Below are 14176 nucleotides of genomic sequence, written 5' to 3' on the forward strand. Positions count from 1 at the left end.
TCAAAGTTTACTTTTTAGAAAACCCAACCTATGACAGCATCTTAATCAAGTGACGCACTTAACATCATCAAATTATATCCCTCCGGATAGGTTGCAGTGAGAAGAGCACAGCATCATTTCTTTGATAGTCTTGTTAAAGATATATGAACTGATTCTAACCATGAGAAAACAGCAGACAAACCCAAATTGAAGGATGTTCTACAAAATTACTGCTCTGTATTCTCCAAAAGTGGAGATTTTCATGTCATGAAAGTCAAAGAAAAGCTATGGAACTATTACAAATCAAAGAAAACTAAAGAGACACGACAACTAAATGCAAAATGTGATTCTGGACTGGACCCCCTTGTTATAAGGAACATCATTAGGACAACAGGCAAAACCTGAATGGGGGGTATGGTCATAATGTATTGATGCTAATTTCTTGACTTTAATGGTTTCGTAAGAGCACGTCTTTGCTTATAGGACACACACACAAAAGTATGCCGAGACGATGGGGCATCAGGTTGGTGAGTTACCGGTGGTTCTGGAATACACAGAAGTTTTTTGTAGTGTTCTTATAAATGTTCTGTAAAGTTGAATTTGTTTCAAATTTTAAAACCTTTGTTAACAATGACAAAACAACATATCTATCCACTGTTCATATAATTTTCTTATATATTCTTGGGATGAACAACATTTTTTGAGTTTTTTTTTTTTTTTCTGGAACATCACTATCAATTCCTCCAAAGTATTTGGTGCTAATACATACTCCTCGTTGCCATACACGGGGCAGTCTCTTATCACTATCAAAGAGCACAATGTGTCTGTTCCTCTCGTTAGCATTGGCTCTTAAGAGAATATAGGTCTAACTGGCAAGGGGCAGAATGTCAGTGAGGTGCTGGTCTCATGGAGTACTAATGCAAATAGAATCCAGAGGCTGGAAAAAATCAACATGCAAGTGGTTACTTAGTAAATCATTGAAATGGGATGATGGAGCTTCCAAAAGCTAGGTTTACTGTGTTCTATAAATCTAGAGGAAATGAGGCAGAGAGCAAAAAGAGATTTCTTTCTAACTTCTGAAGATGATTACCTTGTGCTTGTGCCCTAAATAATCAGGACTGTGATATTTTTCTTGAAATTTCATCTTGATGGTTATAAACACAAGTGCTGTCTTTATGAATCATCTTTATTTTTAAAATTTGGCTAACACTCCACTTGAGCGTCTTTGACATGTTTAAAGCAATTTGTTTCACAAATATGAAAGTTAGAAAAGATTGAAATGATGGAAATGAAGTCGGGGAGACAGTGTGTCTTTTCCCATCACTTGGGAATATGTTGCAAAAATAAAAAAGTTGTTTGATGGAAAATGCCACCCTAGCTGTCTTCACTACTTCATTTCCATCATTTCAGTCATGGAAACATAGTTTTTGTCTCTTTTTGTAAAACCAATTGCTTCAGAATACTGAAAGCTCTTGTCTACCCTGAGGACTAATATTTTGGTGAAATTATAGCATAGATGTCAACCTATTTTTGAGATGTAGTGCATCAAACATGGCTTCTACCACTGGGAGCCAGTTACAAGATTGAGAGGAAAGGTATTTTGCCTGTGTTTTTTTCCCCCATTCAAAGAAATAGGACTTGAAATAACATTGGTTCTTATGATAAAAGTTCAAATGGAAAGCATGATGCTTTTACTGTTTTTCGCAAAAATCCTGCAATGCTTATCTCCCCAGGTAATTCCCACAGTATAAAGTGTTGCGTACACTTCATTTAGCTAATGGATTGCAGGAGGCATGAAGCTCCAAAGAATCTCATTCCATGTTCTCTCATCCCCCTTTGCCATCCCTTCCTCCACTTCCTTATTAAATAAAGGCGTTCACACTGTCCTCCCTGAACTATTGAAGTAATTGCCCAGAGCAACTTCTGCCAGCCTGAAACCTACTTTTGTGGTAGAGACCTCTATCAGTTTGGCACTTGATTATATGCTATATGTTTGTGTTCTTTAATTGTTTGTGGAATTCTTCTCTCCCCAACCATACAGAAGTTCTTTAAACACAGGGATGGTGTTTGTCAAGCCCTCTTAAGTCCCCTGTAGCACCTCGCAGACTGCTGGACACAGCAGACGTGCCTGTATCGGAAGTTCTCTGCACCAAACACAAGGTGAGATGTTCTAAAGGCACTTAGAAGTGGAAAGAAAATAGAGAGGTAAATTGGAGATAGCACACTGAGACTCTCTGAAGAGTCTCGGCAGTAAAGGAGCATCCAAATGGCTAAGGTAGGCTTCAGTCAGAGATGGGGTGGCTCATTTAAAGCAACCAACTCCAGCTTCCAGGAAGCTGAAGAAACATTCATGAACACACACAGGCATCGCTATGCCTATCTACTGAGGGTAGCTCCTATTGCTTCCTTAGTTAATGGGTCGATTCCAATTCATTCATCCACAGGACTGTGTATATGTGCTTAAGTGTTAGAGAGAAACCAAGAGACAGAGATAAATTATAAGAAAGGGGAGAAAAGACTGGAAAAAGTGCAAAGAAAGAGAAGGTAAAAAATTTAGGAAATGATGAGTATAGCTATCTGTAGTTTATCTTATGGTCATCTAATACCCTCCTGGCTTGGCTGCTGGTATAGTAGCCCTTTATGAAAGTTATATATCCTTAAGGAATACTAGACAGAATTAGCTTTCCTATAGTTGCAATTTCAAAATAAGTCTGGTAATTGGGTCATCTTATTAGCAAGCAACTACCACGAAAGAGTTCAAAAAACTCTGCAGTTATTCCCTTATCAATCCATACAACACACTCATGGAATAACTAGAGGGCACATATTATGAATAATTAGTTCACTTGTATTCTTTCTTCAGTGGGTTTTAACTCCACTCAGACACTTTCTCTTTCCACAGATTGGAGACTTAAGAGCAAGGTGCAACAGTGGCACATTAGTCTTCATTAAATGTTTTTCTCCCCGCCATTTTCACTCCTTATTTCACATACTGCAAGAATTTCTTAGAATTGATGTGGAAAAGTCTGGGAATGTAGGTGCTGTATAATCTCAGAGAATCAGTTTCTGGTCAAGTACAGTTTCAATTATGTGGGTTGCTAATTAGCCAAGCTCATGAATGCTTGTAGGTGAAAGAGGTCATTGTAAGACACAAGCACGAAGAGGGAGAGAAACAGAGAGAGAGGGGTGAGGGTGAAGGCAAATTAAGGGAATAAAAAAGAGAGAGGAGAAAGAGGAGGGAGGAAAACAGGTATTTGTGTGAGAATTCTCATCCCAATATTCATGGTCCTTTACAAATGCATTATGCAGCACCTTTGAGCTTGTGAAACAGGTTGCTCACCCCATGACCATAAGGACCTGAGCGTCAGTTAAAAACTCAAGCTCTGCAGGATGTGATGTGGGTCATGACACTGGGCAGAGATGATGTGCTGTAAGGTTTCTGGCACTAGAAAATGGAAGGCAATCCCACATACTTTGAGACAGAACAACTTCTTCACCTCAGCCAGAACTGTGGGCAAAGAATTCTGGGAAGAACCTGAGCTGGGGGTTGTCAGGTTTCCATTTCACTATTTAAGCTCTCAGCATGGATGTTGCAGGAATACTATGCATTTTTGGTTGGAGGTTTAGTGATTGTTCTTTGTTTTGCTGCCTTGAGAGTGAAGACACAAGGGCATGACCTTCATTTGTCTTGTCAAAAACATATATGTTTTAATATTTATATTTATTATATATTACATTTATATCTATATTTATTTATTCATATTTTAATTTAGATATAATCCTTCATTGGAGAACCACATCTAGTGCCATTGGTCCTGATTAAACAGTATTTAAGCACCCACTCAAAAAGGGAGGGGTGGGAGACTTCTCTCTCACCGCTTGCTCTCCAGAACCAGAATGGGGGAGGGGGGTGCATTATAGAGGGGACATAGGACAATGAAGAAGTTGATCCTGCAGAAATCTGGTTGGATAAATAACAATGTCTAAAGTCATGAAGGCTGGTGCCTGAGCAAAAGTCTCAAATTACAGATAGGTAGAAAGGGAGAAAAGAGTCAAATAAATGAATTAATCTGCCAAAACTTAACTCACATTAATCTTATTCTTCTATGGCAAGGTCTATGCTTGACAATGTGGTTCTTTTAGGGGGTAATGGATTAAGGTGGAAAGGCCACTGGGCTAAGATAGACGTTCTAGGGGAAAGATGGGACAAGAAACCCCCATTGACTGCACTTCTAGGGCAAATCACTTTATCTTGTGAACTTTGGTTCCAGATTATTAATGAGGATTATTACTGCCCTTCCTATTTCCCAGTCTTGTGAGAATAAAAAGGTGCTTTCAAATACCTTATTTCTTTTATCCACAAATACTTGTCTGAAGTAGGATGTGTGTATTATAATCCCTATTTCACAAGCAAAGACATAGAAACTAAGAGGAATGCTCTAAGTGCTGGAGCTAGGATTCTGTCTGGGGTCTGTCTGCCTGATTCCACAGTCTTTCTCTTCTACCATAGTGCTTCCTGGCTCCATATATCAAATGAGTTGTCATCCCTGAAATGACCTCACAAATGTAAAAGGCTAGTCACTGTAACATGCTGTTATTCCTCAGACCGTGAGAGTGTTCGTTCATTACCAATGAGCCTTATTTTACTATAGAAAGGGAAAAAAATTGGATTATCCAACTCTGTGTTTTAAAATTGAACATAAGTTTCTCTGAAAAGAAGAGAGAAAGCAATTATACAGAATGATGCAGAAAGCGTTTCCTCTTTTTATTGCCTATAAGTAAGATTTTGTCCAAGTTTCTTACTGATGTCCCTGGCAATATTCTTCATTTCTAATTTGCTATGACTTCTTTTACAATAATGTAAAATGTAAAAATACCAGATCTTAGAATATACACTTTCCCCATTCCATTGGGTCAACTCCTACTCACTCTTTGGGACCCAGCTAAACTATCCCTTCCTAAGGGATCTCTCCAACTATCACAGAGTTAATCTCTCTTTATTATGAGGTACCTTCCAAGCATTTTTTCTCAGACTGTCCTCTCCAGGATGTGACCTCTTTGAGGACAGAAGATGAACATATCTACTACCAATACAATGCTTTGATCTTGTGAGATGTTTAATAAGTGTTCAATAAACCCAGTTAAAAGGAAAGTAAACAAGGTCTATGGTAAAAAAGAAGCCAATAAAAATTCAGAAAATAGAGTTATGTGTACCTTTAAAGAAGGAAAGTCAACTTCTTTTGAAAGAAAAGTTTCTGAATATCAACACCAAATTGATAGTTATTTTAATGTTTGGCACAAAATCTTAAGTGTCAAAAGAAAAGCAAATAATTTATGGAATCACCATAACAGACAGACTACAAATCCACTGCTTCCATCATCCACTCTTCACAGTATTCTGCAGGCCTATAAAAGTAATATGCAACTCTGGTTCAGTATTTCCTAGACTGAGGTCTACCTTTTATTAAAGTACTATGAAAATGAAAATGGGGTAGGGTGGTGTTTGTGATAAAACCGTTTTGGGAAAGACCAGACTCAACCAAATTAGATAACTTTTTGACTGTGTGCCTCCTAAGAGCCTTTAATATATTAATGTGCGTTGGAAGTCTCCCAGAAGGGGCAGGCTACAAAGCATGGGCCAAATGCATTTGACCACAGAACTTTTTTCCAAAGAATATCTCACATGACAGGTTTTCACAGAGAACACACTCTGGGAAACACTGTCCTAGTTTCTTCGATGCCATTATTAGTCACTACACTGAAGTGCTTAAAAGTGAACATGTTGATGGCTGGTATAGAGGTACACAGAAGCTACAATTTGAAATGACGTCCTATATAAATGCTGATTCAAAGTGGTGAAATAAGTACCTATTCTCAACAAAATACAGCATAAAAAAGTGGAAATAGCATGGGCTTGATAATATTTTTCTACATTTTACTAGCTGCATGATTTTCAGAAGGAAATTCCTAAACATAGAAGCTGTGCTCTTTTTGTCAAAATCACACTTCAGCATGGTGATTTTACCTGGGCTTTCTGAACTGAAACTCAAAAGGGACATATAGTTTTAAAAGATTTTGGTGATGCTTTCAGCTGTAAGAAATGGTTCTTGCACCCCAAGGTTCCTTCCCTTCCTGTTACCTTCTATGTCTTTAAAAAAAATGGATGAAATCAGGCATGATGCCCTATTTCCTATCTCTCTACCTAAAGCATTCAGATCCTCCCTGTTCTCTTCCCTAACATCCCCAAGATGACAGGGGATTCTTCTTCTTCCTTCCCCTTGGCTTGGCCTACATACATGTTCAAGCACTTTCAATCCTAAAACAAACACCCAAACCAAAACACCTCTCCTCCAACCCACATTCTCCTCTAGTTACTACCCAATTTTTTTTTCTTCTCCTCCAAATTTCCTTAAGGATTAATCCCCATTTTCTGTGACCACTCTTTGTCAACTCATTTACTTTCAGCCCATTAAAATTTGGTTTCTCACCACATAATCAGTGTCCCTCTAACTGTTGATTCCAGTGGAAAGTTATTACCTCACTGGGTCTCCCATTTTGTGGGCATTTCATGCAGTTGGTCACTCTGTGCTCTTAAAGTATTTTATTCCCTTGGGTTTAGTGACACTGTACTCTCTTGATTTTCCTTTTACTTCTCTGATCATTTAGTATTTGTCTTCTACAGGGATCCTATTCCTGGAATTACCCCTCAAAAATTGCTTTCCTGCAGCCTTTGAGCCTCAGTTCACTTCTCACTTTTTTGCTCTACTTTTTTTCTGAGCTATTTTGTCTATCTATGTGTATAGAATATCCAAATTTCCATATATCCAACCCAAGCCTCTTCTTTGAGCTTCAGACTCATGTATGTAACTATCTATTGGACATGCTTACTTGGAAGTCCCTCAAGTACTTCAAACTCAACAGATTCAAAAGAAAATCATGTTTACACCTCCAGTGTTTCCTTGGGTGGCAGCAGCATACATAGTGATAAAAGGAACTTCCTTGATTAAAAATGCAGTCTCAGCACCTTTCAGGTGCAAACTTGGATAAGTTATTTAACTATTCAACCCTTGTTTCATTTGAAAAATGAAGAGGACAATTGCCCAACACCCAGATGGGTGCATGAAGAATTAAATGGGAAGCATGCAGAGTCTCTGCACAACACTGGGGCCAGCAAGTTAACAATGGGAGCTGTTTTCGATTTTCTTCTCCCAAATTCACGACATTCCTTATCTCATTTGGAAGTGTTTCTGTGGTTACGGTTACACAAATCAGAAACTTGAGACTTGTGCTTGTCTCTTCCTCTTTCCCACCCCACACAGATTCCCAATCACAGATTTTGCTACCTAAATATTTTTCATTTCCCATCTTCTTCTCCAGCTCTACATCCACTGCCTTAATCCAGGCTCTAACCCTCCCTCCTCTAGGCACATTCTCTCCAGGCCCCAAACCATCATGGAAGCCTGGAGCGAGGTGTCCCAAATGATAATCATCTATGTCTATTTCTAAAACACCCAAGGCAACTTTCAATAAATGAAATTTCTATGATACATGAGTGAAATAAAGATACTGAATTTTGATAATAGATTGATGCTTTATGGGGTGCATGATGTTGAATATGTGCCATTGGCACATGGCCCCAGAAATTCTATACCCATGAATGATTCAGTGCAGCTATTGTTAAAAGGCCATGCTTGAAGCAGGTTGAGTTTTTACATTAACAGGATGGCAGAGCTGGTAGGGGCCTGGGGAAATCACCATTGGCTGTCTACCAACATCCGTACTTATCTCCCCCTTGTTCTCCTCTGAAGAGACTGGAAAAAGAAACACTTTCACAGCTTCCTTTACAGTTGAAGGTAGCAAATGAGACATATGTAGAAGTTTGCTGGGGGGCTCCTGGGAAAACTTTTGCTTTGCTGATAAAAGGGAAAGATTTAGCTGATGCCAAATCTTCATAAGACCAGGTTGTCTTCAACAACAACACACACACACACACACACATAGGAAGAGATTTATTTTAAGGAATTGACTCATACCATTGTGGGGACTGGCAAGTCCAAAATTTGTAGGTCAGTCTGGCAAGCTGGAAACTTAGCAGGAGTTGATGCTATAGACTTGAGGTAGAATTTCTTGTTCTCAGGGAAACCATAGCTTTTGCTCGTAAGGTCTTCGTGATTGGGTGAAGACCAATCCATATTATCAAGGGTAATCTCTTTTACTTAAAGTCAATTGCATGTAGACCTCAACCACATCTACAAAATACCTGCCTGGCAGCACCTAGAGTAGGGTTTAATTACGTAACTGGGTACCACAGCTTAGCAGGGTTTTCATATAACCAACCATCATCCTTCCCCTCTTCTTTTTTGCCTTAACTAGAAATATGAAGCCTGAAGCTGTGGGAGCTATCACAGGATGGAGAAAAGAAGGAGACTCTCTGAGACACTGACATACGTGGATCAACATTCTTGGGCTCTTGTGATTGGATTTCAGGAAGAAAGAGACCACTCACCAGCCCTGTGGTGACTTTTAAGTGCCCTCAGGTGGGGCGAGATCTATTTTCCTGAAAGGGAAATGGTGAGGAATGCAGCTGAGAATTCTTTCCTTAGAATGACTCTTTCTCTGTCAACTGGTTATCAGAAAAGCAGGGGTCCCATGCTAAAGTAACAGCAAATTAACACCACAAGCTGTTCCTAAGGTTTCACAGCTCCAGCTACAGGTTGGGAGAACCTGTAATTAATGCTCTGCTCCCTGCCTGGGGCTGCAGGCTCAGAAGTGGAAAGAGAGAAAAGGCCCTGTAAAGTACCAGATACATTTTCCAGCCACACCCACCTCCTCAAATCCATTAACACCTCCCACCTAACTCACAGAGTAGCTGCGCTCTGCCAGCAAGTAATAAATGCGCTGATGGAAGCAGGAAGAGCATTTACAGCAAATATTTATAAACCTTGGCAGAGGTAATGCACGTGTTCTGATCACCTTTGTCATACGTAGAATCAAGCATAAAATGAATTAATCTGGGACCATCCAAGAGGTTCTATTTACTTAAATACTTGAAAAAAGATAGACACTTGATGAGTAGGTAGAATCACACAGATAAATCCGGTGATCTAGGTTTTGAGAACAGGGACAAAAAGAAAGTACAGTTTAGCAATACTTTTCATTTTATTTTGTATAAATTCACAGGGAAAGAAAAAGGAACAATAACCAAGAGCTGAATGAAAATAGGAAAAACGTGAAGTGTAAGGTAATTTCTCTGCATTGTTAATACAATAGCTTGCTCTATGCAATAGTTACGTTCTTTAAAAGAAGTGGATAAATTGATCTTTGATGATAAATCTAATCATGTTCTAATACTCAAAGACATTTAAAGAGATTCTTTGTATGTGCCCTTTATTTTTCACAGCGCATTCTCTTTCCTGCTTTTGTTTTTTTTAAATCCAGATCCGTCCGTTTTTGGGTTTCCTGAATTGAGATGCTGCTGCCTTTGCAATTAATTTCACTTTCAGTTTACAGTGGGTGCTCCTCTTTTTTTATCATGACAATTACTTAAAGTTAAATTTAATTTCTCTGGCTGTATTCAGTCCTATTGTAAGAAGTACTTCGTTTTAAGAGAATTATTTCTGAGCCACAATGAGTGACCAACAATGACCTTTAAAAAAAAAATCTTAATACTACTGCAGTAGTTGAAGCGGAGGTAGTTATGTGACTTGCCTGAATGATTTGAGATATCCAGTTAAGACAATGAGAAAGATAAATTCTCTGTTAATGCCCTTTAGAAATGTGCTTGGTTCCTCATATGCTAAATAGTAGAATGGACTTTCACCATTTTCCTTTTCTTGTATCAACAATAAAGATGTCAACAGAACAGCTTCAAATGTAGCAGTGCCTCTATTAGACCCTGAATATTGGAACAAAGCTGGACTCTGAAAGCACCCATTCCAGGTTCCGAGAAGGGTTTGAAATGCATGTTGGTTTAAAATATATAGAGATTTCACCTCAAATTTAAATAAACTATGCTATATTTCCTTTTTTACTGAGGGAACAAAATGAATATGTCCTTTGTGAAAAGAGGACTTGAACTGTCCCTGGAGTAGAGGCTGCGGTGCGTGCTCAGGTTCTCCTTTCAGGACTGAGCCTTCATTTCCCCGGGCTTTTGGGCCCTGTTGGCAAACAGTTCTGGCTGGGCTGTTCTTAAGGATTAGCACCCCCGCCACAGAGAGCCAACTGCATAAGGTTACAACACCCCTCAAGGGTAGCCCACGGCCAAAGGCCAGTCAATGCTAGGAGGGTGGAATCTCAAGTTCTAGCCCAGCCCCAGGGCTCCCCAAGGGATCCACTCAGCCTCTTCTGTGCAGTCACTCAAGCCCCCCTCTGTCCAGGGCAGTTCCCTCACTGTCCCACAGAGAGTTTCCAGAATCTTCCCAGGACCTTTCTGCACACAAGTCTCCTCAGAGTTTGTTTCCTGGTGTAAGAATAACATTACGTTTAGCTTTCACACAAGATGGCATAGAGAAATGGAACTCACTAAACAAAGGGCTGCAAGACAACTCAAACCAGTCTTATGGGTAGGGAAAGGAGAGGGCCTCTCATGCAAGCCTAGAATTGGTGCTGAATCCTTATATGGTTAAAAACAAGTTTAAATAAATTGATGACCAGGGTTGCTGAAATGTAAAGTGTAATCAAAAGCAGGGAGTCTCGGCAGAAAGTTTGAAATAGTTAAGCTGCTCGAATAGGCTCTGGAGTATCCTCTGGAGTATCCAGTCAGCAGAGAAACAGGGGAGGGACCTGTGTGCTAGGGTTAGGGAATAAATACTACTGCTTTCAGCCAGTTGCTTGGCGTGTCAGCCATCATTTTTTGGTTGCACGCCCATTTTTACAAGATGGTGAATAAATTATTTTCTTCTTCACAATCAGGTGAGTGTTTGTTCTCTTTCAGGTATGGCGGTCTTTCTAACATTGGGAATCCAATGTATTCATTTGTTGTTTTCCCTAAGACTTTCATATCATAATTATTTTCTGAATTTCATGTGGAAGACAGCCTCAGACTTCAGTCAAATCCAATTCAGGGATGAAGCTTTCCTAGCCTCTTCTCTCTGTCCTAAACATTTGGTTATAAAGACAGAAATAAAATAAACTATGAAGGTCAAAATTTGCTTCACAGTTTGAGAAGAAACATGGACAGAACACTCAAAGAGGTATTTGCTGTCATGCATGGAGTACAAGATTGATCATATGTCAAGGGTATCTGAATCAAAACTAATCCCGGTGCTCAAATAAACAAGCATGTGTATATGCGTACACACACACACTCAGAAACACACATGAAAGAGAAGAGAAATGAACTTAGAGAAAGAAGAAAAAATTCACATCATATTTTAAAATATTATAAATAATAACTATGGATTTCTTTCTCACCCAAAGTACTTCTTATTAAAATACTTACTGTATATCAACAATAATTAACTATAATAATATAATTAAGTTGTGGTTCTTGTATTTTACACAACATAGGAATAGTAATTTAATTTCCCCATCTCTCACAATTGAGATAACAAGCATTTTATGTTGAAGCCCAAACAGCACCCTTGTGTTTATTCTAGCTTAAGGGTTTCCCTTCTCCTCTTCCACTTTTACTGTGGCTTCAGCCAATTGCTTTTCCCACATTTCTATTTCAATTTGCACCATAAATGCAAGTAAGTACAAGGCATATTTCTCAAGTTGTCAGGAATCAGTTTTTGTTTAAAGAAAACATTGTGCTTTTTATTTTACTTTCTTTATATGCTCCCACGTATGCCAATATATTAATAATTTCCCCTAGATGCATACATATAATCTTGTCATGCTTGCTTTTGGTCTTGTTTTGCTTGGTACCGCCACTTTTTTGCCGCTTCTTCCCATACTTTGGCTACATTCCCGTTAAGAAACACACATCAGACTCCACACTGACCTATGTGTATCCTTCATATATTTTTTTGTACTCATACTATTACACACATATGTACACATATAGTTGTACACAAAATATAGGAGCTCATATGCACACTTCTCTGTGTTCTGTTTTCTCACTCACTGCCTCTCTTGAAGTCATCTGAAATAGATCTAATTGATTTATTTTTTTAATAATAATTTTTTTAAAATAATAATAATGCATTATGTGAAAATAACACAGTATTTTCAACCATTTCACTATTGATATATGTTTTCTTTATTTTCAGTTTTTATTTTTTGTCACAACAAACAATGCTGCAATAAGTAATATTTTTAATATCTTTGGTATAGACTCCTACAAGTGGAATTGCTAGGTCAGAGGTCACATGCCTTTCTAATATTAATAAATATGGTCAAACTGTTTTCTAAAATGGTTATAAAATTGAACATTCCTATCAGCAATATATGAGGATGCTTATTTCCCACATATTTGCCAAGAACAGGCATTAACAGTCTTTTCTAAAATTTTACTAGTCTGATAAATATTACTTTACTTTCCTGGTCTATTATTGAATTTGAGCATCTTTTCATATGATAATTGGACATTTGAATTTTCTCTTTTGTGAATTATCTCTTCATTTCTTTTGCGTATTTTTTATTGTATGCAACTAAATGTATTGGTTGTGTTTGTATTAACAATTTGCAAGAGCTTTTCCTGCTTTCCTCATTACTGTCATCCATGTTTTGAATATTTTTCCTTATCTTTTATCCTCTGACTTCACAATATTTTAGGTTAAGTTTTCTTGTAAGATTGTAGAATTTTAATTTTTTACATTAATAATTATTCCATCCAAGATTTATTATTACTGTATATCATATAAGATGAAAGTCAGTTTTTCTTCCTTCCACTTGAAGAGTTCATTATTCTAGCATCATTTATAAAACAAATCAATTTTAAAAAATCACACAACCCAGATACTTTTTTTACTACATTAAACCAACAACTCTATTAACTTGTCTTATATACTGAAATCTGCTTCTGGAATCTCTATTCCATTCTACTAGATACATTTTATAGTTCATTCTGATAACTAGTTTGGATAGAAAATCCTTTATTACATATCATTCCTTTGTAGAGTTTTCTTGGTAATTGTCAGGTACCTATTCTCTCAAATGAGCTTTAAGATTATTTTACCTAATTTTATAAAAAGAAAAGCTCCATTGGGATTCTAATTGGAAATACATTGAATTTACATATTGATTTGGGGAGTACTTTTAATTACTATATTGAAACTTTCCATTCAAGAATATATATGCTTTTTTATTGTTTTTCATGTCTTTCATTAAGATTTTATCACTGATTATATGTAGATTCTCTATCTTGTTTTTTAAAAATTTAGTCCCGAATTGTAAAAATTGTTCTTATCACTTTTATAGGTGAGGTTTTTTTCTCACTTCCATTTCTAGATGCTTAGTGCTGGAAAAAATAAAACCTATTGATGTTTATGTATTTATCTACTATCTAGTCATCTTAAAAAGTCTTTTTTCAAATACTAGCGGTGCTTTTTTTTCCTTAAATCTGTTGGGTTTTTAGATATATAATCATAGCATTAGTAAAATACATGGTTTTATCTCTTATTTTCCAGAGGAAATAATTTCTCCTGTTCTGTTCATTTGATAAAACCTTTTACATGCTTTAAAAGAAGGAATGATGATAGCAGACATCACTGTCTAATTTCTGATTTTAATTAAAACGATCAACTCTCTGCCATTTAGGATACCAAAAGGTGCTGGTATGAAAGTTAATAATCTTTATTAAAAGTAAGAAGCTTTTTTTACTTTTATTTTACTTAAAGTTTTTTTCTTCGTAAAGAAAAAAAGTTGTATCATACACCTTTTCAGTATCTTTTGATTCGATCACCTGATTTTTCTCCCACAAGTCATTTATGTACGGGATTACATAGGCAGATTTCCTGATATTGAACCACCCTTTTGTGCATATGTTTAACAGCTACTCTGTAAATTCCTATGGAAATGCTTAACCAAATGAGTCAAATATTAAGAGTTGAAGCCTAACAAAAGGGTCCTGTGATTAAAAATTTTTGAGAAGCACTGAAGTAAACAAAGTTAAATAGCAGTACTTTCCAGAACCTTTAAATCTAATATGCATTGGGAACCTTCAAGAGGAGGTTACAGTACAAAGCGTTTACTGAACTTTATTTGAACTTCATTTTTCATGGAGCAGTCTGTGGTACTATATTAGAGCAGAGCA

General features: G+C 37.3%; 1 protein-coding gene across 3 annotated transcripts in view; it reads right to left on the reverse strand.

Annotated features, from left to right (window-relative positions):
• F13A1 (coagulation factor XIII A chain) overlaps positions 1-14176 on the reverse strand; it is a 182753-nt gene that overhangs the window by 152914 nt on the left and 15663 nt on the right. The window lies entirely within an intron of this gene.

Source organism: Tamandua tetradactyla, chromosome 25 (genome assembly GCF_023851605.1).
Source record: "Tamandua tetradactyla isolate mTamTet1 chromosome 25, mTamTet1.pri, whole genome shotgun sequence".
Lineage (NCBI taxonomy): Eukaryota > Metazoa > Chordata > Mammalia > Pilosa > Myrmecophagidae > Tamandua > Tamandua tetradactyla.